General features: G+C 36.1%; 1 protein-coding gene and 1 long non-coding RNA gene across 43 annotated transcripts in view; one reads left to right on the plus strand and one right to left on the minus strand.

The window, feature by feature from the left end:
- PTPRD (protein tyrosine phosphatase receptor type D) overlaps window positions 1-26,889 on the minus strand; it is a 1,159,824-nt gene that overhangs the window by 868,280 nt on the left and 264,655 nt on the right. The window lies entirely within an intron of this gene.
- LOC135459285 (uncharacterized) lies at window positions 23,578-26,439 on the plus strand. The gene is made up of 3 exons (XR_010443002.1): window positions 23,578-23,767; window positions 25,957-26,029; window positions 26,208-26,439. It is a non-coding gene; the product is annotated as an uncharacterized LOC135459285 (long non-coding RNA).

Below are 26,889 nucleotides of genomic sequence, written 5' to 3' on the forward strand. Positions count from 1 at the left end.
TGAGGCAAATCCAACAGATCCTAAAACTCTGCACTGTTGGATTGATCTAAAACTTTCTATCAACCCTTGCAAAAATAAAACTTACTAGGTTTTGGGATTTGAAAAAAAATGTTTTAGGCTTTAGAAGTTCTAAATTTCTAATTTATTCCTTTTTTATTTATTTGGCTTTAAACAAATAGTGTGTTTGGGTTTTTTATGACTTCCTATAGATTGTGCTTAAAGTTTCATATAAAATTCAACTCCTGTGCTTCTGAAAATATATGCCAAAATAATCTGAACAAGTAACCTTAATGAATGTCAGGGAAAGACCCCAAGTTCATTGTGCACGGATAGAATCAATGAGAACTTTACTGTTCTCCTGAATATACTGTTCATCATCCACTCGCTATTCATCCAAACCAGTTCAATAGAATTTCCTTACTATTGTCTTTAGTTTATAATGCATGTGTCTGAAATTTACTAGTGCAATCTGGCCAAATGAATCAGGTGTGCTCTAGCTTTCCTTTTGCTTGATAAATATTGTGAAAGGCTTGTTCAATAGAAAATAAAGGCATTATCAAGAAAGGATGTGATAACTAATACATTCTGATTTTATTTCAGATTTCCTTCACCCTGCATCTGTAATTCCTGGACAAAAAATGGTTATGCTATTTAAACAATTTTAAAGAGCGGCATAAATCCATGCTCAAAAATCACTTAGATGGATCTCATTTTTAAGCTTCACACATCACTGATTATTTTTGTCATAGCTCCAGAAAAAATACACAAATCCAAATAAAAGATCTGAAATTTATAAATTTAAGACTATATTTCTTACTCTTTTTTCTGAAAAAAAAATTGACTTCAACAAAATATATGATTGGAGAGATTCTAATGCATTCAATAACCATAGGCATAAAGGTCTCTGGCTTATTTCAAGCATTCTTTGGTATTAGTTATCCTGCTTACTCTGTTTCTGTGAATTAATCCAAGTATCAAAACCGACTATTGGAAATACATACAAAGACTGTTAAAAGCTACAGTAGTTTATATGGGGAATCAAAATAGCAGTTATCTGCTTCCAAGAACTAGGGAATGGTGAATGTGTTTCCCACACAGAAACTGTATTGAAGATATGATCTGGAGTAACATCTGTTCAAATAACTGTTATGTATTCTATCATCAGGGAACTGGCAACTAGACTTGCTTAGCATGCAGTCCTTTATAATTTACCTTGAATATAAAATTTATGCTGGAAAGGATCAGAAAAGATTATTTCCTCCTAAAACAAAAAAGTTCTCTCACAATGCTATATGAAGACCAAATTTACTTAAGTGACACTTTCTTCCTTGTAAATGATAAAATATTGATGAAGTTTTTTCAGTCATCCCGTCATCATGGGTCTATGTTTGACCCTGGCTACAATCACCAGGTCCAGTCCTGACACCCACCTGCAAAATGAAATGACAGCTTAAACTCAGTCTGCCTTTATTCCCACACAACTGGGAGATGTCCTGCTCTGGTGCTACTCTAGGGAATCCCCTATCCCACATAACACCCTGAAATATATCATGGAAAGTTAGAGAAACACAAGACAGATCACATTTAATATATATAACACCTTTATTAATTATCTGGATGACAGAGAAAATGCTCAAGGCAGATCCCATCAAAGTATGTACAAATCTAAAGGGACAGTTCAAAGATGATGGAATCAGGCTCTTTTCAGAGGTGTCTGGTGATAAAATCAGAGGAATGAGCAGAAACTGAAACACAGGAAGGTCTTTTTGAACACAAAAAACCTCTTTTTCCCTTTTGGGAACCAACCACTGAAAAAGGTAGCACAGAATTGCTACCTTTTGCACAAAATTGTGGGATCTCTGCCCTTGTAGATTAAAAGTTATTCTGGGCATGTGTCCTGGAAACCTGGTCTTGGTGACCCTGTATAAACAGAAGTTGTCAACTAGGTGTAATCCAGAGGTTCATTCCAATTTCAGCCCTTCCTTATGCCTGCTGGTTGAATCCTCACTATGCAGGAATAGCTTTTGACATCATAACTTCCATTTATTGTCTTGGTTTCTTCTATCCTAAAGGAAAAGCTAGTTTTCAATCTTATGGTTCTCCTAATATGGTAGGTGTAATAAACTGTTTTCACAACCTTCTTTATGGCTTCATTTGGTAATAACTTAATCAAAAGTAATTTAAGCCATTTCTATAGCAAGGGAATAACTTGTTGTGATGCAGATTGAATAGTCAGTATACTAGATGAATAGCCAAAAACACCAGATCTTACTGTTCCTTGTTTAGGAACATAGAGCAAAAAGCCTTGAGATATTTTATGGGTTTGATTAAGAAGATGGGAGATTTCTGCTATATATGGAGTCCAAATAAGCTGGTTTGTTGTTAGTGTGAGACTGACATTCTTAATATAGGTTTACTAAGCCAAGAAATTATCTACAAAAACCAAAAATGAAATATTTTTATTTTATTTTATTTCTTAATAATGGATGAAGAAACAAAAAGGAGATAAAACCTTTTGTCAGAGATAATAAAATTTAGTCAACAGATAATATAGTATTAGACTTTATAGGCTTGCAGGCATTCAGCTATTAAGATTCTGAACTATATCTTGTTTGTATCTCATATGATTCTTTAGGAGTATTTTCTATGCATAATCTAATCATCAATGCTATCATGACTATGCTATTACAGATTGCATACTATTTGCATTCAAACATACAGGAAAAATAATGTAAGTCAAATATCTTCACTAAATTGAGAAACTATAGCTACAACAGTTTAAAGAGGTACAATATTTCTTGTCCCATATTCTGGCAGTGGTTCTTTAATTAAAAAAAAAGCTCACTGTTGATTTAATTAATTCAGTCCTTTCTCACTTATAATATATTCTTAATAATCCAAGTAGCAGTTAATTTAATCTTTTTACTTAATATAGAAGATTGGTGTAAATCTTACTATTAACCTTTAATATACTTGAAGTCTTATGCTTACATATTGCAGATTCTTTCTGCTTACACAACAAAACCCCAAAGAGTAAACACACAGTTAATACTAAATTTTAATATTCAGCAAAAAAGCTGGGTCTTTGTTCTACCATATCAGATCCTAAAAAGCACAATTGCCCTAGGCTTTTCTGCTATCTATAAAGTCCATATCTTACACAATGCAAAACTCAGCTTTCTGTGCTGAACATTATCTTCTTGAACTGTTTCACTACTGAACACATTAAATTACTAGTAATAAAGAGTTCAAACCTGATTTTTTTCCTAAAGCAATTCAAATGCAATTTTGCTTATTAAGTACAACTCAAATCTGCTTCACTACATAAAACTAAAAAAATAAATATTCCTCAGGGTCTTTGTCTCAAAGCATTTTATGCTGAACAAATTTGTTCAAGCATTTGTTCAAATTTTCATCATAAATCAGATCCCCATGCAATTTTCCTTCTTCTCGCTCTTATAAAATGTTATCAGATCCTACAATATACCTACACAGTTGGCTATACCATTGAAATGAAAACAGAGTCAGCCAGGACTTTTTAAACATAATCATATCAGTTACATTTTCAGAACCTCTCTCACACCTTTCAGAATCCTGGCATCCCAAATTACTAATCTAAAGGAAGGCAAGGAGCAGGGGATGGGGAAGGACCAAAACTAAATCAAACCAGATCAAGGCATGCCACACCAATACTACCACTCTTCAAACATAGATTCTTCTGTACTTTTATCTGTTCCAGTTTCATTCACTTCAGTAATGAGGCTATCTATACACAGATCTTTTTAGCCTTTCTTACTGTTTTTAATAATCTGTCACTAAAAAAATGTCTTTACTTTTGCATTTCTATCTTGACCGCCTACTTTAGATTTTTTTCAAATTCAATATTTTACTTTTTCTTGAAGCAAGAATTTGTCTGCATATGTCAGCCAGGTCGTATGGGAAAACTTTCAAGATTCCCTTTATTACAGTTGTCATAAGTAAATAGTGCAAAAGATCATAATCAATATCCTTTACCAGGATTGATCTGCTACACATTATTATTGTTCTTGCTGTTATTATTATCATTAACACTACTAATATTATTTCCAATGCGCGGTTTTTTAAGAAACTAGTACATGTGCAAAAACAGCTTTTCAGATTTCATAATGACACCTAGTTCAAGTCGAAACGGTCATTCAGCATACATGATTTCTATCAGGGTTGGCATAACGCCGCAGGCTCCCTACTATCTTGCAGTGCAGGGTCTCAGGACCTTGATGTGCCTGCCCAAACCTGCACTTGTTTTACTTTGCCTTAACAACTGTCTGATACCCAAGAGCCCATTATTAGAACATATATTTCTGATCAAGAACTGATGGAGTTCACAAATGTAACTGGTTGGTCTCAGCAGAGTGCAGTCCAGTCTGTGAGCTAGTAATGCTAAAAAGCACTCCCAGGCATATGAGAGAACTACTTTAAGTGTCTCACATGTTTTAAATTTTTCCTTGTTCTTTGATCAGGTTTACTAACATGATGCTCATTTACAGCTGATTTACTTCTTTGCAGTCTCAAGTTATCTCCAGCTGAAATATAATACTGTCTCTGTCACATCCTTGTGCCTACGTTGCTCACGAATACTTGCATTTAAAACAGATGATAGAAGGGATCTTTTACAATGCAATTAGTTATTTTTGGTAGATATGATTATCTTCCATTTAATGAGTGGTTCTTTCTTAAGATGTACTTGGGATTACACTAAAATTCTCACAAAAACAAATCACTAAAAAAGCAAAGACCTCTTGATATACACTCTCTTTTTAAAAACAAAAAAAACAGTAAGGTGGGATAAAATATTGGAAACAAATCAGAGTTTAATTATAGAACCTTAGGTAGTGACAAGATGATTTAAAAGTTTCAAAAAACCCCCCAAAAAACGGTATTATGTAGCAAAATAAACAAAGTAGCTCATATACAAGAAGTAATTCAACAACAGAATGAAAAACCTGAACATAGCTAGTATTTTGGACATAGTATTGTCAGAAAACAAACAAAATACGTTGGCTGTTGTTTTCCACACAATTACTTCTAAGAAAAGAGATACCGAACTTCAGTTGTTTGATGTTAAAAACTATTGTTGTCTATTCAAATTAGGCCAAGAAGGTATGGAATTTTTTTCTGTTTTTACCAGCTTGAAGGAATCAATGAAGTGGTTCTTGTTAGTTCCAAGAAATTGGAACTGAACCAGCTCACTAACAGAACAATTAAATTCCTGGTATGAAAACAAATTCACTGAGTCTTTTGTATAAAAATAGTTCTGATGAATGTTTAGCCTAGACTTTGATAAACAATGTCAGGGAAGAGTTCTGGCTGCTCCGCATAAGGAGAGAGCCAGGAGCAAAAGGTGATTCCAAGGCTTTAGAGTAGTGCCATCCTATGACATTGATCCAGAGCACAGACGCAGCAAGTCAGAGTTGGGATCAGACACAGAAATAGTCTACTGGGGTAAAGTAGGGCTGAGAGTAGGATTGAAAGCTGTGTCCAGGGATTCATGGTGGGTCAAGACTGAGGAGATATGACCCAGGGCACAATTACAGTATTGATCTGCTACACAGCTCAAATAAGGGCAGCAGAAACAGACTTTGCTGGGCAAGAGTTCCCCAGAGAAGGAGGGAACCCCAAATTTCTGGTTTCCCATCAGTGATGGAGGAAAGCTTTGACTAAATATCTTCATTCATTCCACTTAGCACCTTAACTGATTCCACTGAGCACCCTAACTCAGACCAGTAAACTTTTAGGAAGGGGGCTGCAGTCAGGATCCTTATAGAAAAGTAAAAAAAAAAAAAATGGCATAGGTCAATCATTTCCAGTAAAGCTTTTTTGATTTCACTTTGCTTAGGTAAAATTTCAACTGAATGTTATTTTAGCTAGTTATGTTTCTGGATTTAAGGAGTGAGTTTATTTATGGAATTGTGACTATTAAACTTGAAGAATATGTACAAAAACTAAGAAGTGCAATTTGTGCCATTTTATGAATAATACTTATTCCCAGTATTTTAAAACAATAGCTCCTTCTGTCATCTTGAAAAGCACTGCATAGTTTTTCGAGGCTTATTCGTTCAGCCATATCCTAATTCTGCAAAAACTCATTGACATGTTCAGTTTCCCAGTGCAGAGAATGATGTCTATGATTTTCATCTACAAAATTTAATTTAAGTTACAAATCTAAAAAGAATTATGCACGACTAGATATATATGTTTACGGGAAAAACATATTTGAAATCTCTATTTAGGTTTTACTTTATTATTTTTCATGTCTTTGAAGTCTATCTCTTGTAACAACCATTATTTTAACTAATGATTTCAGGAATGTTTTGTTCTTTTTTCATTTTTATTGGCCAGATTGAAAACTTTTATGCCAGAAGTAAACACAGATATAGAATTTTAAAATATTTCTTTAAGTTTATTTTAAGATTCTTGTCAAGGTCTTCAAAATAATAACCTGAGGGTGACTTTGAACAATAGGTTTCATTTTTACTGTGTTGCTTATGTTATAGGTATTTCATATTGAGATTCTGATCTCAATAAAGATCTGTATTATGTGATCCTACGATATATGACAGGATGTCGTAAAATCAATGAAGTAGTTAGTTGCCATCGCCTGATATTTTTGTCAAAATAAAAACAAAACTTACTTAAATATACTTCTTAAAAATTGCATGCATTTTCAAAATCTTAACTGAAAAAGCTGAGAGCAGTAGGTGACATCTGTGACCCCACTAGGCCACTGTAGAAACTAGTTTATGTGGTCTAGTGTACTGTTGTCTCAGTGCTCTGCAGAACAGTGTCATGACGTAATGAGGCAGAATTCACAGATCATCCAGTGCTGTTATAGGTTATAGGGTGGAAAGGACTGAGCATAGAGAGTCAAGTCAAAAGCACTACAGACTTGAATAAGTTAGTAGCTGAGTAATTGTTTTGTCAAAAATCCAGAAAAGCATAAATGACTGCAGGGTACAAGTACAACATCAAATTTATTGTGTGATTAGCATTTTTCCACCAGCAACATTTTTAGCTAAATTATTAAAGGGCAGTCAAAGATAAAATGTCTAAAAGTCTGAAGTGGCTGATAAAATGTCTAAAAGTCTGAAGTGGCTGATGGGCAAGGCTGCAAGAAAAAAATTATCTCTTCTGGTGCTATACAGATCTGGTGCATGAACAAGTAGGAAATTCAGTAATAAGGGCTGTCAATACAACACATTCTCCAAACAATAAAATCAATAGGACAAACAAAAGTTAAATTCTGGAAGCACAAACAGATTTTGGCCCTTTAAGCCTCATTATATATTATTATATATTATATTATTATACATGTAATAATACAAAAATTATATCTCTTTCAGGAGGAATAGCCAAAATTTATTCCTAGATAGTTTGAAATACTACTGATCCATATGCGTGTGGTCTAAAAGAAAAATTTAATGCTGGGAAAAGCAAATAACCTTCTGGGTTAATAAAAGGATATTTTTCACCTGAATAAGCAACAAATTAATAAGCTAGCAGGGTCAAAAGAAGGAGATGAGAAAATTCAGAGAACTACTATTATATTTAGTAATTATAGCATAGAATGCCAGTCAGTCTCTGTAGGGAAATAACTTACTGCCCCATAGTAATTGAACAAAAGATATGTTGTTGAATAATTTCACTTCAGGCAAAGGAGCTTTAATCCCACCCAGTCATGCCATCATGGACCAGTTTAGGATACTCATATATCATTTGTATTTTCCACAGCTTTTTTTGTTTTCTGAGAAATTCTTTTGAGGTTTCCCAGAATGCACTGTCATGACAAAGAGCCTTATTACTGTCTTGATCTCTTGATCTGTAAAGGACAAATTTTGATTCAAGTTGTACTAGTTGTCTGTTCTGGGGACTCAAATTAGTAAACTAAGAAAGGACAATAGAATTTCCCTGCGTTTAAAGAGTATTTTGATAATTATTTTTGTTCTTCTCAGTCCTACTTATCATATTCTGCAGCAAACAAAAGTTCAGAGTCCACTAGTTTTGCCTTTTTGTTGGAATGAATTAGATGCCAACAAGTACTTATCCAGAATCAAGATAAAAGTTAAAGAAAATTCCTGTATATACTGAAACTATGATTATTTATTTATTATATTGGAATACCTCATCTTCACTGAGAGCTACTGTAATCCATGGCTATTTATTGCTATTTATATTTAAAGTATTTTCTTGGCTATAATTATTATGTGTTTTACTGATTCAAATGAGTTTAGGCTGAGTTAAAAAGAAGTCAGTTTCATATGGAAATATGTTTTTAATCTTTTGTTTCCTTTCTGAACTCTGCAAGTGAACAAAGTAGTATTGAAACTCTTAGCCAATTAGGATTTCAACTGAAAATATATAGAAGTATTTTTTCTCATTTTCTTAAGTAGGAAAAACACTAAACTACTTTTCTAAAGAACACAGAAAAGTATAACAGCACACTGCAGCAAAACTTAAACATTTTTAATAATCAAAACATTTTCAAATATGGATGCTCCAAAACACTTGGAAATATCCAAAAACTTGGATACCAATGAATGTTTACAAAGTACAGAGCCTTCAACGGTAATGCCTGTGGACTAGTAACACTTTTTGATGAAGAAAGACTCAGAATGGAAAGGGGCATGAATGTAGGAGTGACTAACAAGGAGGTATAGTAAATAAAAAAATTAGAAACTATTTCAAAAATGAATTACAGTTTAGGTGATCCTTGGCTGCCATACAAGGTCCTTTCACTGAGAAAAAAAGAGACAAGAGAAAAAAATTAAAGCCCCACAGCCAATAAAGCGAGGACTTGAGACATAATTCCTGGAAGGTGGTTAGCCTAACTTTGCTTGTTCTTGGAAGAGATCATGAAAATATGTATGCGCCTGAACTTCCAAATTAGACTTGAATAGACTGAGAATACTGCAATTCTGTTGTGGGTAAAGAAGATTTAGTTGAAAAAACAAACAGGAAACACTCACAATACTTTCTCATTAAGACGATCTGTGTACAATGATATTCAGCGTCGTTGCACTACTCTGTATGATGCACAAGCAGGACACCCTATTTCCCTGATTGTGATGAGAAACTGAATCTTGAATAAGGGTTTGCAAACCCAAAATCAGATATGGGGTAAGGCTTAAATGAAAGCTTTCAAAGTAAGGTATTTAACATTTTATATTTAAACAATTTCATAATTTTTTAATCTATGCAATTGAAACATAATCTTTGGAGGCCAAAAGGTTAGAAAAAATCTTTTATTTATGAAGAAATTAAAAGAAACAGTTTGATAATCCTATTTTTCCTTAAACACTGAAAAAAATATGCTTGGAATGCATATATCCTAAGAGCATTGAGAATAGGACATTATTTTATGCAGGCTAAAGGGCTATAGTTCATGTCATGTCAAAGCCATCCCTTCTGGTAAAGGGACCTGACTCTTCAGCATGATATTTTCTTGTCCTGAAGTGTACAACCTTCTTTCCATGTAGTAAAAATGCCTGATGTAAAATAACTTTTGGTACTGTAATCCCTCTTGATAATTAGATACTTGCTTAAATAAATCACATTATTTAGTTAGGTAGGCTGGAATTGGAAAATTCCATGCACAAGGTAGAAGATCAAAACCTGAAATTTCCAAGGCAAAGTCTGTTAAAAAAAAAAAAAAAAAAAAAAAAATCAATGAAAGGACTTGTCATCATGCTGAAAAAATAAACAAGCAAGGATGAGGCAGACTACATATTAAACAAAGGAAGAAATACTTCTATGCATGCTTCCCTGTCAGAGAATCTCAGGAGAGAACTATGCTACATTTCAGTGTTTGCTACAAACATGCTTGGTTACTCAGTCTGCCATCATCTGTGTGGGCTGCATTCCAGATGAGAACATGTGGGAAAGCACAGTGTCTAAGCTTCATGATCGTCAGGGAGGGTAGCCAAATGTCTGAAACTGATAACTGGGAGCAGAGCCAGAAAATTCTTGGCATTTAATATGTGGTTAGGTTTTTGGGGAACTAAGCCAAGGAAATCCTTTTAGGACTCATCAGAAAAAATCTACTGAGTGTGTTCTAAATAATACTCTTACTGCACTGTTGAGATATGGCAAGGATGGGTAAATTCAGTCCTTGTCTTGATGCAACTGCCATGAGATTGTATGAAAGTTTTATCTAATGGAAAATTCAGATTAATCTCTCATTGCTGTTTTGAATTTAATATACTGAGTGATGATTTCTTCCTGTTAAGGATTTTTGATAATGCCTTCTGTTTTGGGATAAAATAAAGTTATTGCAGTAAATTGAACATAAGCAAAATTTCCTTTTTAAAAATGCAAGGGTACTATAACAAAAAAATTATTTTATCTTCAATACAAAATAATTTCTATAATTTACTTAAGTATTACTGTTGAGATCAACTGACTCTTGCAATTGTTTTGAAAAAGGGAAAAGTAGGAAAGCTATGTGTTAGTATAAATAGACCAATCTGTTTTAAATTTTTGGTATTCTTTTTTTTTTTTCCCATAATATATTGTGCTATGAAGACCATCCTATTAGCCTCAAAAAGGTAGTATAAGTGCTGTCACTGGAATCCCCTTCCCTTCCCTTCCCTTCCCTTCCCTTCCCTTCCCTTCCCTTCCCTTCCCTCCTTCCCTTCTCCCTTCCCTTCCCTTCCCTTCCCTTCCCTTCCCTTCCCTTCCCTTCCCTTCCCTTCCTTCCCTTCCCCTTCCCCTTCCCTTCCCTTCCCTTCCTTCCCTTCCCTTCCCTTCCTTCTTCCCTTCCCTTCCCTCCCTTCCCTTCCCTTCCCTTCCTTCCCTTCCCTTCCCTTCCCTTCCCTTCCTTCCCTTCCCTTCCCTCTCCCTTCCCTTCCCTTCCCTTCCCTTCCCTTCCCTTCCCTTCCCGACCTTCCCTTCCCTCCTTCCCTTCCCTTCCTCCTTCCCTTCCCTTCCCTTCCCTTCCCTTCCCTTCCCTTCCCTTCCCTTCCCTTCCCTTCCCTTCCTTCCCTTCCCCTTCCCTTCCCTTCCCTTCCCTTCCTTCCCTTCCCTTCCCTTCCCTTCCCTTCCCTTCCCTTCCCTTCCCTTCCCTTCCCTTCCCTTCCCTTCCCTTCCCTTCCCTTCCCTTCCCTTCCTTCTGGAACCTTCCCTTCCCTTCCCTTCCCTTCCCCTCCCTTCCCTTCCCTTCCCTTCCCTTCCCTTCCCTTCCCTTCCCTTCCCGGAACCTTCCCTTCCCTTCCCTTCCCTTCCCTTCCCTTCCCTTCCCTTCCCTTCCCTTCCCTCCTTCCCTTCCCTTCCCTTCCCTTCCCTTCCCTTCCCTTCCCTTCCCTTCCCTTCCCTTCCCTTCCCTTCCCTTCCTTCCCTTCCCTTCCTCCTTCCCTTCCCTTCCCTTCCCTTCCCTTCCCTTCCCTTCCCTTCCCGGAACCTTCCCTTCCCAGAACCTTCCCTTCCCTTCCCGGAACCTTCCCGGAACCTTCCCGGAACCTTCCCTTCCCGGAACCTTCCCTTCCCTTCCCGGAACCTTCCCGGAATCTTCCCTTCCCAGAACCTTCCCTTCCCGGAATCTTCCCTAATCATCTAAATGGTAATTTATGTGTGTGTTCTAATTATGACTTTTGTGGAGGATCTATACAAAAAGGATTTCTATGTAATATATATTAATGTATGAGATACCAATTACAGACAAAGCCTTCCTGGAAAAAAGTAGTTCATGTGGACTCTCCAAGTTCAAATATATCCAGAACATGTAGGAAAAAAAAAAAAAAAAAAAAAGGTAAGATTTTTATTCTGCTGTCTCAAATTAATCCAGACATTTTACTCTAAAATCTAACTTCCCCTATCAAGCACTACCTTTCTTTAATAATACAATTTCTGTAGTCAACTTAGTAAATCTCTACGTTTTGATTGTATTCCCTTCTTCATGCACAGATTATTTAGGTCTATACCAGAACATGAAATAAATTTTAACTTCCCTGTAGAATCTTTTTCTAATACAGTTATCTAAGCAGAAGAAAACTGCTCCACTGATATTAATTTTATACTTTTTCACAGTAAATGTTATTTACTGTAATACATAGTGAAATTCAACAATGCAGCTCAGGAGTAACATTAACTGACAGATATGCACTAACAACATTTCATTATAGAAATGTCAGCTTCTCACAAGAGAAATCAACAACTGACTAAGACAATCACCTTCTTTTACCAGCCATTCTTGCAATTTTGGAACTCTCTCTGCTAATAATATATCTGGTACTTAATAACATTAGCAATAATTTTGCAAATAAGGCCTGACTGGTTATTTTTATAGCTACAGATAATTTATGTAGCTTGCTCAATGGAGAAAAAATAATGAAATTTCACTTTATGTGCTTAAAACAGTATAAAAATACAGGCAGAAGAATAAATAGTAGAAGTGGGAACAAATTGTGCAATCATTTGACATTGACCTATGTGAAAAATCTTTTTAATGCAAATATGTTTAATCTATTTTTTTTCCAACTGATGGTGTCCGAAAGCAAATCTTAGGTGAACACTGCTATTACACATTCCTGCTTGATAATCTTTGTTGAATCACTAGGGTCAAAAATCACTGACCCTGCAAAGATGCAGGTCAAGCTGCTTTTCTGAGAGCAGTTGATAAAAGAAATTCAATCATGTTAGAGATAAGAGCCTACATTTTTCATACTACATTAATAGGGCCACAAAGAACACAATTCTAGGAGTTAGTAAGTATGATTTCTGAGTGTACCCGTCATAAATATAGAACTATTTTTACACAACTTTAAATTTTTACCAGCTTTCTAGGAATATTGAACCTCATTTAAACAATAAGCAATTAGAATATAGAAACAACCTCCATTGGAAAACAATTTTCAAAAGCAGTTATGCTTTTCCAAAATTGTCTCATTATATCATGGTGGTTATTTTCTTTTTCTATAAGAGCACACTTACAGTTATTTGTAAATATATATATGCTTTCACTCTGTTTCCTGGCCAGTCAAGAAGAAAAAAAATTCCTCTAGACAGATAGATTAATTTTGTGTGAAGATGTTATATTTCTACACAACTGATAAACTACAATTGTTTTAAAAATAATAACTTTTTGTACTTCATCTGGGACAGAAATGCAGCAAAAGTCTATGGTGAAGGATAGAAAATGCTTTGCCACTATGAAGTAACAATATATAGTATTGGGGATAGGCGATTTTTTTTTAAATATCAACCAAAGGAAAATACTTTGTAAATTCAAAGAAAAAATGGCAAATGTTTTGTTGAGATTAACTTAAGTCTTTTTTTTTCTTGATTCCAAGTGAATACAAAATTCAGGGATTTGATTAATTGCTCTTACCAGATAAAAATAAACTGTTATAGTTTTGATGACGGGACTTTCTATTCAAGATACAGATTTTTCCATGCCCAACCTGGAAAAGGTTAATCAACACAAGAGGATCTATTTGCTGTAAATTGTTTGATTTTTACAAATGCTGAAAAGAGAAAGAAATTGCGTATTTTACTTGCCTAAATCAGTCAGATTTTGTGTTTCAGTGAAATAAAGCCGATATCCAAGTATTATGACTTTTATCTTATTTGAGTCTGGTTTTATCTCTAAATTATGCTCTTTCCCCAATGATTTGACACAAAGAAGAACATGTAGTAGCATCATTTTGTATTGATTTCAAGGTTACTTTGTACTGCTGAGTTCAGTGGTTGCAAATTTCTACCCACTGCTTGTTGTCCAGTTTACCAGTAACTAAGTTGATAAAGGGTGACCAAAAAAGGCTTCAAGGTTCTCAGCTGCCTGGATGAAGGGACAGGAGCACAGGTGATGTTGTGCTTGATTCTTTAATAGCAAGGATGAATGCTGAAAGGAATAGAAAAACCTATATGATCAGTAACAGGCTTAAAGAATTTTTTTTTTGATTATGGGGCAGTTTATATGTTAACAGGTCTGTTGGGGGCAGATGGAGTTAACCTGTCTAGAAAGTGCAAAAAGATCCTAGCCTATGAATTGGCAGGGCTGATTGAAAGGACTTGCAATTAAGTTGGAAGGGGGAAGGGCATGAACGAGTCTTGCTACAACTGAGCCTGTGGGTGACAAGACAAAGTAAGGGGCAAAATCGATAGCCCAGCTGAAGTGAATCTACTCTAATGCACACAGTATGGGTAAGAAACTGAGGGAGCTGGAGCGTATTGTGCTGCAGGAAAGGCTTGGTATAGTCACCATCATCAAAGTGTGGTGGGATGACTCACATGACTGGGGTGCTGCAGTGGGTGGCTACAAGCGCTTCAGAAGCTACAGGGACGAAAAAGAGGTGAGGTGGTTCTGTAAACTAGGGAGGGCTCCTGGCTGTATAGCTCTCAAGGCTTGTGAGGATAAGGTTGAGAAAGCAGGGGTAAGAGACAGGGGAACAGCTAACAAGGCAGAGATCCTGGTGGCAGTCTGTTATAGGATACCCAACCAGGGTGAAGATGTGAATGAATTATTCTATAAGAATCTGGCTCATGTTTCACTACCAGCAGCCCTTGTTCTTCTGGGAGACTTTAACCTGATGGACATCTGCTGGAAACTCAATGCAGCAGAGATGAGGCAGTCTAGGAAGTTTCCTGAAATTCATTGAAAACGACTTCCTGATACAGCTGGTAAAACCCTATCAGGAATGAGGCCCTGCTAGACCTGCAGTTTGAAAAGAGAGAAAGGCTGGTGGGAGATGTGGTAGTCAGGGTTTACCTTGGGCACAGAGACCATGAAATGATATAGTCAGTGAAATAAGGATGGACATCAAAAAAACCTCTACTCAGAACTTCCAGAGGGCAGACTTTGTCCTATTCAGCATATTGATTTGGAAAGTTCCTTGAGAAGCAGTCTTTAGAAACAGAAGCCCAGAAAGGCTGGACATACTTTAAGAAATCTTGAAACAGTCATTCCTATGTTTGAAAGATAAGCTGGCAGGTAAAAAGACAAGACTATCTGCACCTGGATCTTTCACAGGAACTCAGGTAATTCCATCACTTATGAAAAAAGAGGTAGGCAGCTTAGGAAGTGTTTAGAATGTGATTAGGTCATGCAGAAAGAAAATTAGAGAGGCAAAAACTCAATTAGAACTTAATTTGGCCATTTCTGTAAAGGATTAGAAAAAGTGTTTTTATGAATACAATATTACCAAAAGGAGAGACAAGGAACTCCTCCATGCTTTATTGGACATGAAGAGGAATGCAGTTACCAAAGAAAAAGGTGGAAGTACTTAATGATTCTTTGCCTGTCTTAAATAGTAAGACCAGTTATCCTCAGGACAACTGGCCTCCTGAACTGGCAGACAAGAACAGGGAGCAGAATAGATCACCTGTAATCCAGGAGGAAGCTGTTAGTGGCTGCTGAGCCACTTAAATCCTCACAAGTCTAGAGTGATGGGGCTGGTAGAAGAGCTTGCTAAGCTGCCCTCCATTATTTATCCCCCTGGCTAACTAAGGAGGTCCCAGATGATAGGACAATGGCCAGTGTGATGCCCATCTACAGAGGGGTTGGAAAGAGGATCCAGAGACTGCAGGCCTGTCAGCTTCACCTTGGTTCAGCACAATCCCATGACACAGTACAACCAAGGCATGAGACCCAGATGGGTTTTAGTAAAAGTGGGTCCTGCCTGGACAACCTGATCTGCTTTTGTGACAAGATGATCCACCTGGTAGAAGCTGGAAAGGCTGTGGATGTTGTCTTCAGCAAGGCCTCTGACACTGTCTCCCACAGCACACTCCTGGAAAAGCTGGCAGCCCACGGCTTGGACAGGAGCACTCTGTACTGGGTTCAGAACTGGCTGGGTGGCCGGGCCAGAGAGTGGAGGGGAATGGTGCTGCATCCACCAATGGCTGCTCATTGATGGTGTCCCCCAGGGATCAGTGTTGGGACCAGCTCTGTTAAATATCTTGTCAATTATTTGGATGAGGGAATACGATCAGCAAAACTGTGGACAACATGAAGTCGGGGTGGAGTGTCAATCTGCTGCAGTATAGAAAATCTTTGCAGTGGGACCTGGAAAGGTTAGAGAGATGGGCCGTGATCACCGGGATGACCACCAACGGGACTAGAGGACATAGTCTTAAAGCTGTATCAGGGAAGTTTTAGGTTAGACATTAGGAAAAAATTCTTCACAAAAAGGGGAATTATATCTTGGAATGGGCTGCCCAGGGACATGATGGAGTCACCATCCCAGGAGGCATTTAAAAAAAACTGGATGCACTACTTAGTGCCATGGTCTAGGTGACAAGATAGTGTTAGGTCATAGGATCAATTGACCCAACGATTTCAGAGGTCTTTTCCAGCTTAATTGAATCTGTCATTCCATGATACTTTGCTCGGTGCTATAGCTGTTCCAACCAACTTTTCAGAAAACTCCCATGTGATTTTCTTTATATCAAGTTTTTTCTTTACTTTATATGAAGTAATGAAAAATCTATTGTGTTCTAAATGTAAAAACAAGACAAAAAGTGAAAAAAACATTTTTAGGAATGAGAAATTAAAATGGCTGCATTTTGTGGCTGTGCGAAGAATACAGATGGTATTGTTTTGGTGCAAATACATAAACTGTTTTTGGGGGTTTTTTCAGACCTAAATTATTGTTTTGAAAATATGTATTTTAAATAAGCTGTAGTACTTTTTTGCCATTTGTATTTTACAAAAGAAAACAGTCTTCCTCTCACAAGAGATAAAACTAGATGTTTGAGATGCATAAAAAATCGATCTCAAACATCTTTAAATACTGCTGTACTAATGATAATTGGGCAAAATACAACAGTGGAGTTTTTAATTAGATAATATCCTCCCCCCTTTAAAAAATATAAAAAGAAGTTTTCATTAAAATTGCATTCAAAATGAAAGTTTCATGTTTTAATACTTCTCTTTTGTAATTTTGAAATGCAGTAATTAATTGCTAGTGTGAATTCCCAGGGAGTGTCAGGATCCTTATTTTCCACATCCCCTGAAAAAGTCAGACAAATTTCTGTGCCCTTTTTCCTTCTCAAATTTCAATCTGCAAATACTTTCATAAGAAACCAGAAACAGAGATATTGAAAAATATCTGTGTAACTTACAAGAAAGCTCCTTTTTGTGTTGAGAATAACATCTAAGTTAAAAAGCAGAGGAGATAGCCTGAAGACATTTAACAAGACTAAACGCATGCGCACACACTCACACAGATACACGCCAAAAAGCCCCCAAAAACTCAAAACAAAAAAAAATGTACTGCTTTGCAAACTTTCATAGGTTTGCACTCAGTATGCAATGAGTTACTGATAGAAAGGAAAACTTTGATCTATTAATTGTTTTCCAGTAATTTACTACTGAAAATTTTAAACTGTATTTGATACTCAGGTCATAATGTTGTCACCTGAAACTTACAATGAATTTCTCTGTTCTCGCAAAAAAAATTTGCATACCAATAGCTTCAATGCTAGTTTTAAAATAGGTTTCTCAAAAAATATCTACTGATCTTACAGATAAGTTTTACAACAGGTCACTTCTGTGAAGTAGTTAAGAATTCAAAATATTAACTTTTATCTCCAAAGCATGATAGAAACACTAAGACAGAAAACAGAGGAGACACATTCGTCATTCATCAAGCCCAGCCAATATGCTGTTGGAATTCATCTATCTACATTCCAGCATGTGGCTTTTTGGTAAGTTAGCTTCCATATTTTGGCCTTATATTATGTGATTCTAAACTAAAGGAATGGGAAAAGAAAACTAGATATAATTATACAGAACATTTGGGAGAAGGTTGAATATGGCTCTTGCTAGTATTAATAGAAGGGGATAATGTAAAGTGGAGATCATCTCTAGCATAGATATTCTTCCCAAAGGATCCTTAAAGTATCCTGGTTTTTAATCAATAAATTTTCAGCTGCCAATTTTCACTGTTATAGTATCACAGGATTGTGCCCTTCCTGCTATGGAAGACTAAGTTATATATTTTTTGGGAAGATGTTGATGCTGGTTAAATAGTGTTTTTTAAAGGTTTTCTGAATAAACTTGAGTATCCCAGATATGCTTAAATACCCGAGCATTCCAAAGACCACTTCCTAGTTTACAGATATTGTTCCTAGACTTAGCATACAATGAACAGTGAATTCACTTTATATGAACAGTTCCATAGAATAAGACAGCAAGAAGATTCTGTAAGCCTTCTTTAAAGCTATGTCAAATACATTTTTCTTATGTAAGGAATTCTTTTTCTACCTAAATAAAATTTAATGACATTTACAAAAACGTTATTCACCTGAATAACCATGTTTGTTCAACAACAGTTCAAGCATCTACATCTAATTTGTTTTTCAAACATAAGTAACACCTGCAGTAATAAAATGAACCCATTTTTATTAGGCATTTTAAAAATGCTGAAACAAAAATCTGAAAAAAAAATCCCCACAAAATATATCTTATTTTGCAAGTAGCTATACCCAAAGCCTTGAAAAGTATCCTCGTCAGCTAACTACGAAATATCTTCATAGAATCTAAGGAATCTAAGAATTCTAAATTGTAGAGATATTTATAAAGAAAATCATACACAAGATAATGATTCTTTAATTTTATGAAATTAAAACTACCTATCAAGGATAGTAAAAGATTTGAAATTTTACTAGTAATTAGTAATTAGTAGTAATTAGTAATTTTACTACTAATAATTCTGAGAGAGCCCAATTATATCTTTTATTCTTAAGTAAATAATGAAAAAACCCTCAGATTTTCAGGGAGAAGGGTGTTTCGCATGGGGTTTTTTGCTGATTTTTGACTCATAATATTTAATATTGCATGTAACAGTTCTAGAGAATATAGTCCTGTTGTTGCATGAGAATGAATATTTTTGCTTTGCAGAAAGTATGTAAGTATTAATCTGAAGTTCTATAGGGATACTACAGTACCCATTAAGTCATATAGTAGTTTTTAATGCACAGAAATATATAAACAGATATATTGATTTCCCAAATTACTTCAAAAGGTGAAAACACAGATGACTGGTATGAGAATACTGGGCATCTTTCTTCTCTCTACAGCAATGAGTATCTTGACACTGATTGTTGAGTAAAAGCAAGGGTTCAGTTCTTCATCAATTTATCTTAAGCCCAGAACTATCTCCCTATATTGACAAACCCCCTGTTTTTTTAGCTTTCAAAAGGTACATGAACAGCTGTGCAATGTGTAAATGTCTTTTTGGAAGGGACTTTTTCCTACTCCTACAGAAGAGTAGTTACAGAAATGGATTGCTCTGTACTTGAAGATTGCATCTGATTTCTCCTTTACCATTCCACAATTATATTTTAACTCTTTCTGCCCAGCTTAGCCAAGGAATAAGCTAATTTCTTCTCCCGTCAGCTTTGTGTCTCAAAAATGATTTGTGATTTGCTCTTGCTACATAGGAAACCAAGAAAAACATATGTATAAACAAGATATATGTATATACAAGACTGAAAATTAAAGTGACTGGCAGGGTATAAAAGATAGGAAAATAATAGCAATTTTTTGTCATTTTGTGCCTCTGCCTGTCATGAAAAAAATATTTTATGTGGTTTAAAATAATTACATGCCAATGAAGCCAATAGGAAAGGTACTACAGCACTGTCATTTCTGTAATTCCTGGGTATTCAGGAATTGCTTCTTGTCAAGTTAAAAAATTCAGATTGTATTGAAAAATTGGTTACATAGGTCAAATATTCCCCGTAAATTAGGTTCCAGTAATTACATGGAAGTGTTTAGTTACATGTTATTTTTCAAGACTTGTCTTTACTATTTAAATTATTTGTTTTCAAAATGACACACATCTTAGATGAATTCATTCTTTTCAGTGTGACCTGAACATTTACAGGTGTTCTCTTAGACTGCCATATTTTCTTAAGTAACTTAATTTTTACGAAATCCTACACTTAAAAATAACTAAACCACTAAATCTCATATATTCTTACATTGCATTATATTTCCACTTTTTCATGGGTGAAATACACTAGATTTGACAAGGGCCATGGGGTAAAAGTGGGTTCCTACCCATTTTTCAAAAACATTCTTTCAGGTCTTAGTCTTTATGAAAAATACATTCATACCTAAGAGGACAGGTGTTTACAACAAGCATCGTTAACTGTGTTTATTATAATGTGACTTTCGAAAGCTTTGAAGACATTAATGATGGTAAAGATTCCTAAAGTCAATTTCAATAGCAAATAGGAAATACAACATTCCGTTATACACCTAAATTCCTGTGGCAGTGGGGGTTTGAAGGTATTTGGTCCCTCCCTGCCTGCAGCAGTGGGGGTTTGAAGAATATATTTAGTCCCTGGCTAAAGTTGTCCTGATATTTGGTCATTGTGTTTTTCTGGATGTTTGTTTTTTGAAGGCTTCTATTTCCAGATAGACCAGTAATAAAAAAAAATTTGAATCTCAAAAATCGAATGCCATAACGGGTTTTCTAACATAAAGAGAAAAAACCAAAACAGTTAATATTATAATGAGAAAAATACAAAAGTTTTAAAATAAAGATCAAACACATTTATAATGAGCATTTATATTTGAGCACACAGATTTTTAAAGGAATTATTTTGTTATGGTCATATTTCAGACCTAACATTTTGCAATTAATAGAGTTCAGATCTAAACTTAGGTCCCCAAATTTCTTTCATTAACTGCAGATGGTGATGATTCAAAGCAACTTACCTTATGTTTAAAAAGTGTAAGCAGGAAAATATTATTTGGGGGATATCTCTTTTTTTACTCCTCCTGTCTTTTAATACTGCAGAAAAAAAACAGGTGTCTGTTTGGCAGTTAATTATGAAATTCAAGGCTGCAATTTACATATTCTCATTGTTTTTATATAGTGGCCTAAAATAACTGAGCAATTTTTGGTCCAATATATTCTTTCATGTACTATTAGATCATATTGATGGAACCTAAATATATTCTCTGACATTTACGACATAAACAATTTACAAAACTTTGCTGTTTAGACAATGATTTGTAAGGCTTTTACTAAAGTTTGGTGAAGTTATTTATCAAAATAATTTTCAAAAATACATTTTACAATTAATTTTGTGATGCCATTACACCCTTTTTTATTGTGTTTTCGTGGCAAAGTTTTGGGAGACTGGAAAGGCAGCTACAGGGATGGCTTCCATGAGTAGCTTCTAGAATCTTCCCAAGTACCACTTGACTTCAAGATGGACCCATGACTGATAAAGACAGAGCCCATCTACAATGTTGGTAGTATCCCTGTGTAATAGTTTGGGAGGAAATTCAGGGAAGGGATGCAAAGCTTTCTGTGCAACTTACAGTCTGTTGAACTACTGAGAAGCTGGATAGATCCCTGTGAAACAAACATGTTAAAGACAAAAAACCCCGGGAACTCTCTCTTTCCATTATGGTCAGTGAGGAGGTGGCAGGACCCAGCCTGGTCCCCCATCTTGGCCAGGCCGGGCCTAGGCAGTCCTGCCACAGGCCTTTTCCTCCTCCTCGGGCTACATGCCAGCCCCTCTCATCACACTCTCTGCCCCATCAAACAGTCCATGAAATGTACGATAATCCACGTCACACGTCATGCCACTCCATCAAAAACCCAAACATTATCTCTTAAACAGCTGATATTCAGCCAGTACACTTAACAGATACATTCTTTTTTCAAGTACCATATAGCCCAAATGCTTCTACCCATGGCCAAGCCGCAAGTGTTACTCAAAGACCCAGAAACTTATCTACTGTGCACAACACCCAGTCTCGTAAACGAGGCATGTCCCAGTACACCTTTGAATTCCCCTAGTCTACAGAATTCTTCTAGGTAATATTCTTGACCTACAGCCATGGTTATCTATTGATCGTGCTTCTCACGAGAGCCGAGCTACTCAATGTTATGTGTGCTTTAGGTTATTGTCTTCAGGTGCATACTTTCCCCCTAACCACTGAGATCTACTTGCTCTTTTGCGCTATTGGTTGTAACTTCAGGGCCATGACTTGCTTCAATCCCTCCTCCTTGCTCTTCACAACTGGGCCCCAGCAGCTGTTGGGCAAGAAGGCGGGGGAGGCTGTAGAGCCCACAGCTGGAGCAGGTTTAGTCTCAGCTGTGAAGATCTTATCATCAAATCCCCTTTCCCCAGGGCAGCTGAGACCAGAGACCTTTGCAGCCTATGTAAAAAACCAAAGACCAACCATGAAGCTGATGCTGACACAGCCCAGCTGCAGCTCCCTGCCACAAATTACTGGTGGTTCATGTAGGCCTCAGGCATGATGTTCATCTTTTCAGTGCTTCAGTCTTCCCTTGAGTGAGAGAAATGAACAAGATGCAAGCATGTAAAAGAACAGCATAAAGACATCGAAGTCAGTGGAAGAAGTGTCAGATGGGAGGGAGGGGGAGAGGCTTTGTTTTTAGAGCTGGAATCCTCTTGTAAGCTATAGAGAAAGGAATCTTTTTCTTTATAACACATGAACTACTGGGAGATGAAAGTGCTCAAATTGATATCAAGCAAAAGCCTCCATGCTAAGAAAAGCAGATGTTGAAATAGCTGTGATCCCATTAGAAATTTGATCAGAGAAAGAGAAAAAAGAGTAGTCCTGTGCTTCCAGGAGAAGAAGATCTCTGTTCCCATGGATGAAGATGATTTGAGAACTAGATAATGAAAACTTTTGCTTTTGAGCAACTCATCTTTAAAACAATACCTCATAAGTCAATATAGCTCATCAATAAGCTGTGGAAAGGCTTGTAGAAATGGGAAGGACTTCACCATGGCAGGTTCCCTGGGCAGCTGCTATTTGTGAAGAAATTGAGAGCCTTGAGAGAACTGGTTTTTCCTCTTATGGAGAAGTCTCTATAACCTTAACAAGAGGGACTTCTCTCCCTCCGTAAACTGAAGAAAAACTATTTTAGAAGTAGTAAACTGACTAGAAATCTTCAGTTTAGTTTCTTTACATTGTCAGTAAGAAAGAAAAAGTTGTGGGAGGAGAGGAAGTGTCCTGAAAGGTTTGTTTTGATTCTTACTATTTTTTGTCCTTCTAGTTACTTTTAATAAAATTTTCTTTATACCCTCTTAAGTTTTGAGCCTGATTTGCCTTTCTCCTAATCCTATCTCACAGCAAGAAATGAGTTTATTAGTGATTAGCCAACGCCAAACCCACCACATTCTTTAATACATTAGCTGAGAAAATCTCAAAATTAGTATTTCCTCCTGGTTTCGAACTGAAACCACCACAGCCTGGGATAACATATTTAAGAAGGGAGAAAAAGTTATTGTGAAAAAGAAATTGTGGCCAAAGTAGAGAGGCATGAGGTCATAAAAGAGAAACAGCCACCATCAGACACCAAGGTTGGTGGTGGGAGTCAGAAGGAGCGGGAGAAGCTGCTACAGGTGCCAAAGCAGATTTCCCTGCAGCTCCTGGTGAAGACCATCATGAGTCAAGCTGTCTCTGCAGCCCATGGAGATCCTTGCTGTAGCAGGCAGGTGTGCCTGAGTAAAAGCTGTGACCATCTGTGGAGATGTGTGAAGCCTATATTGGAGCAGGCTCCTGGGAGGACCTGTGGCCACATGGAGAAAGAAACCCACACTGACAGGTTTTCTGGCAGGAATTGTGATCCATGGTGGAGCAGTTCTTGAAGAATTGCTCAGGCTCCACACTGGAGCACAAGAAGAGTGTGAGAAGGAAGTAGCAGCAGAGACATGCAATGAACTAACCCCAATACCCACTCCCGCCCTGTGCCACTGGAGAGGGGAGGAGGTGGAGAGCAAAGTTAAACCTGGGAAGGTAAGAAATTTTTAGGTTTTTGTTTTATTTAGCAAAGTATACTAAATGGATTTTGTTTTTCCCATGATGGTAGTTGGTGTGTCTCATTTCTTCCTGTCCTTATCTTAACCCATGAGCCTTTACTTTTATTTTCTCTTCTGCAGTCCACCTGAGGAGGGGAATGATAGAGCAGCTTTGGTAGATATCTGGTAATCTGCTGAGCAATCACATTTCATTTGCCCTAGTAATTAATTTGCCTAAGCCCCACTGTTACCCAGAGTAAAAGATCACCTTCCATCAAAAGGAACTGTTTTACACTATCAGTTTATCTCTAAACCCACTATTTCAGTTAACAGTGGTTTGTCCCCTACTAGACTTCTCCAAAAAGCATTTTCTGTCAAGCACATAACAGGTGCTTGATTTCTTTATGGTAATTTGTGAGGACTTTATATATATATATTTTGGGGCACTATATGGAACTGTAGAAAGTTGGAAACACTAAATTTCAGACCACTTAAAGTATAGCTTAAAGTACAATTTTTTCAGTTTGGTTGATTGGATGAGAGTATTGGTGGTATTATTTTATTTTGTTCCTTGTTACAAACAGTGATTTAGGCCGCCCCTAGTGATTACCGAAAAAAAGGATAATGGTAAATACATTTTACTTGTGATGGTAGAATTCATAAAAAGTTCATCAATCACACATGCATTAGATCTGAGAGAACTTGTTTTCCAAAAGGATATTTTCTAGAGACTACAGAAAGCTTTGCTATTCTTAATATAGTTATACGTGTAAAAAACCAAAATGGTACTGTTGTATTGTGTACTTTGTAACAAAATGTATCTAATTTTTTTGTTTTATTCATTATATCTTATGAACTAAAGAACACACTTTTTTGCTGAACACAACTTTGATTATTTGTCACTGACACAGTGTTGTTTTTAAAAGTACACAATGGTTCTGCATGATTCACAGTGGTACATTGTTTTGAAAATCTGGCATGGTAGTAATCTTACTAAAATAATTTGTGCCAGAGTCTGTAGTGATCTTTATATCAGTTAGCAGAGGAGCAACTACAATTTTTAGCTTGCCTGAAAAGGAACCTTAGTATATTCAGGTTCGACTATCTTGCTTTTCTGCATAAAATTAAAAGAGAATGAAATGTTACAAATTAGATGTTCTGAGTAGTTACTTTTTTTGTTGTTTTATTTTTAGTTATTATTTATTATGTTTTTTCAATATGGATACTTGCTTGCACCAACATTATGTATTTTACTTTTGAAGCTTTGCAACCTAATGTGGAGATCACTGGACTAATAACACCCACCATTTTCTAAATGTCTGGATATCTCAGCACCTAAATTGATAATTTCTATTGAAATAAGTAAAAAATAAACATGAAATCCCAAACAAAAAAATTCATTAACATAGAGCTAGATCTGAACCGGACTGTGCAGTGCAGTGTATTGTACAGATACAGCACTTAACTGAATATTTCAACATTGTAAATGGGCACTGAAATATTCCCTCTCCTCTCTGTTTCTGATTATATTAAAACAGTGTTTTTTCAAACCTCGTCAGCATTACACTTTATCATCGCTAGTGGATGTTATGCAGAATTCAATCATCTGACATGGTTTTTATATCAATATTCTAAAGAGCTGTACCATCAAAATAGTCAATTAATAGCTTAAAATGTTTCATCTTACCATTGATTAGCATATTCTCTACCACAAGAATTTATTTATACTACCTATTCATAATTACTTATGTCCCACATAGCATGAGAATACCTTTCAACAACTACTGGGAAGCAGATGTTCCATTTCCTGATGTCAATAAATAAATGGGTTCGCCTCTTTGAGTATAAAAATATAAGGAAAAAAAAAAGAAAATTTTGTTCATGCACAGGGAAGTAATATATCGTGAGAAATGTAAACCCCCTGTGGACACAAATAAAAAGCCCAATTTCAGGGAAGTACTACCCTGGGCTAGAACAATTATCAAGCTGTTAGAATAGTCACGTAGCTCGCTGGCGACCTCTCACTTATATAAAATATGCCTAGCTCTTGACCTAACTGCAGATCCATCAGGGGAAAAAAACTCGTAAAGAAATCAGCTACCTGTTGTTGACACTATTCTGTTTTATAATCTAACACATTAGATCAGAAATAAAATGTACTCATATTAATACTTGCATTACTATTAGGAACACCAGATATTTGAATCAATATTCCCTGGGAAGGGAAGACTGTGAAAACCCTAGTGCTTTGGAATTTCAGGTGGGTATTGGTATAAAATTTTATCAAAAATTTTATCTAAACCACCTGCTTGTATACTTACACAAAATAAATACTGCAGAAGATTCTGCCACTAGATCTTAACAGATTTATCTGGTATACGGCATCAAGATTCATGAAATTACAGGAGTGAAAAATGATCTCCTATCTTCTCTTACAGGATCAACAGAAGCCTGCTGGTATTTCAGCTTAAGCACTAACAGACTTCATGACTTCAGTTGAATTTAGCCAATCAAAAGCTCTGAATATTAATATGAACAAGCTGCATCTCTGTACTTCAGCTATATTATTGCTTCACATTTTGAGCTGAAAATTCCTGGATTCATAGGACTTCAAATCCACCACCGCTTACCATCCCTATCACTTTGATAATTTTTTCTTTTCATCCCACACCTTCTGTCTCGTTTACCTGCAAAAAAAAAAAAAGTGTTTTCCTGCATATGTGCAGAAATTATTGTAAATGTTGGAGAGATGTGCAAAAAGAAGATATGGCAAAAAAAGTAGGATGGTATTTACACATATAATTGCAATATAATCCACTTTTAAAAATGCAGATTAGCTGACAGAAATTTAATAAATTCCTTCTGCCTATTTATGATAGTCAAAGACTGCATCAGTGTGTAATTCAAAGGAATTAAATAATTTCATAGTACACTGAGGAAAACTGACTTGGCATAGTTGACTTATTGACACCAGCTATCCTCCTGCTGTCACTTTTAATTCTCTATAAACAATTGTCTCTAACATTCCCTACTGCCAGAGACAATTCACACTCTGTGAATGATGGGGATCATTCAGGACAATAGTATGTATTTTCTTATATAATACTTGAAAACTTAAAG

Source organism: Zonotrichia leucophrys, chromosome Z, assembly GCF_028769735.1.
Source record: "Zonotrichia leucophrys gambelii isolate GWCS_2022_RI chromosome Z, RI_Zleu_2.0, whole genome shotgun sequence".
In the NCBI taxonomy this organism is placed as follows: Eukaryota; Metazoa; Chordata; class Aves; order Passeriformes; family Passerellidae; genus Zonotrichia; species Zonotrichia leucophrys.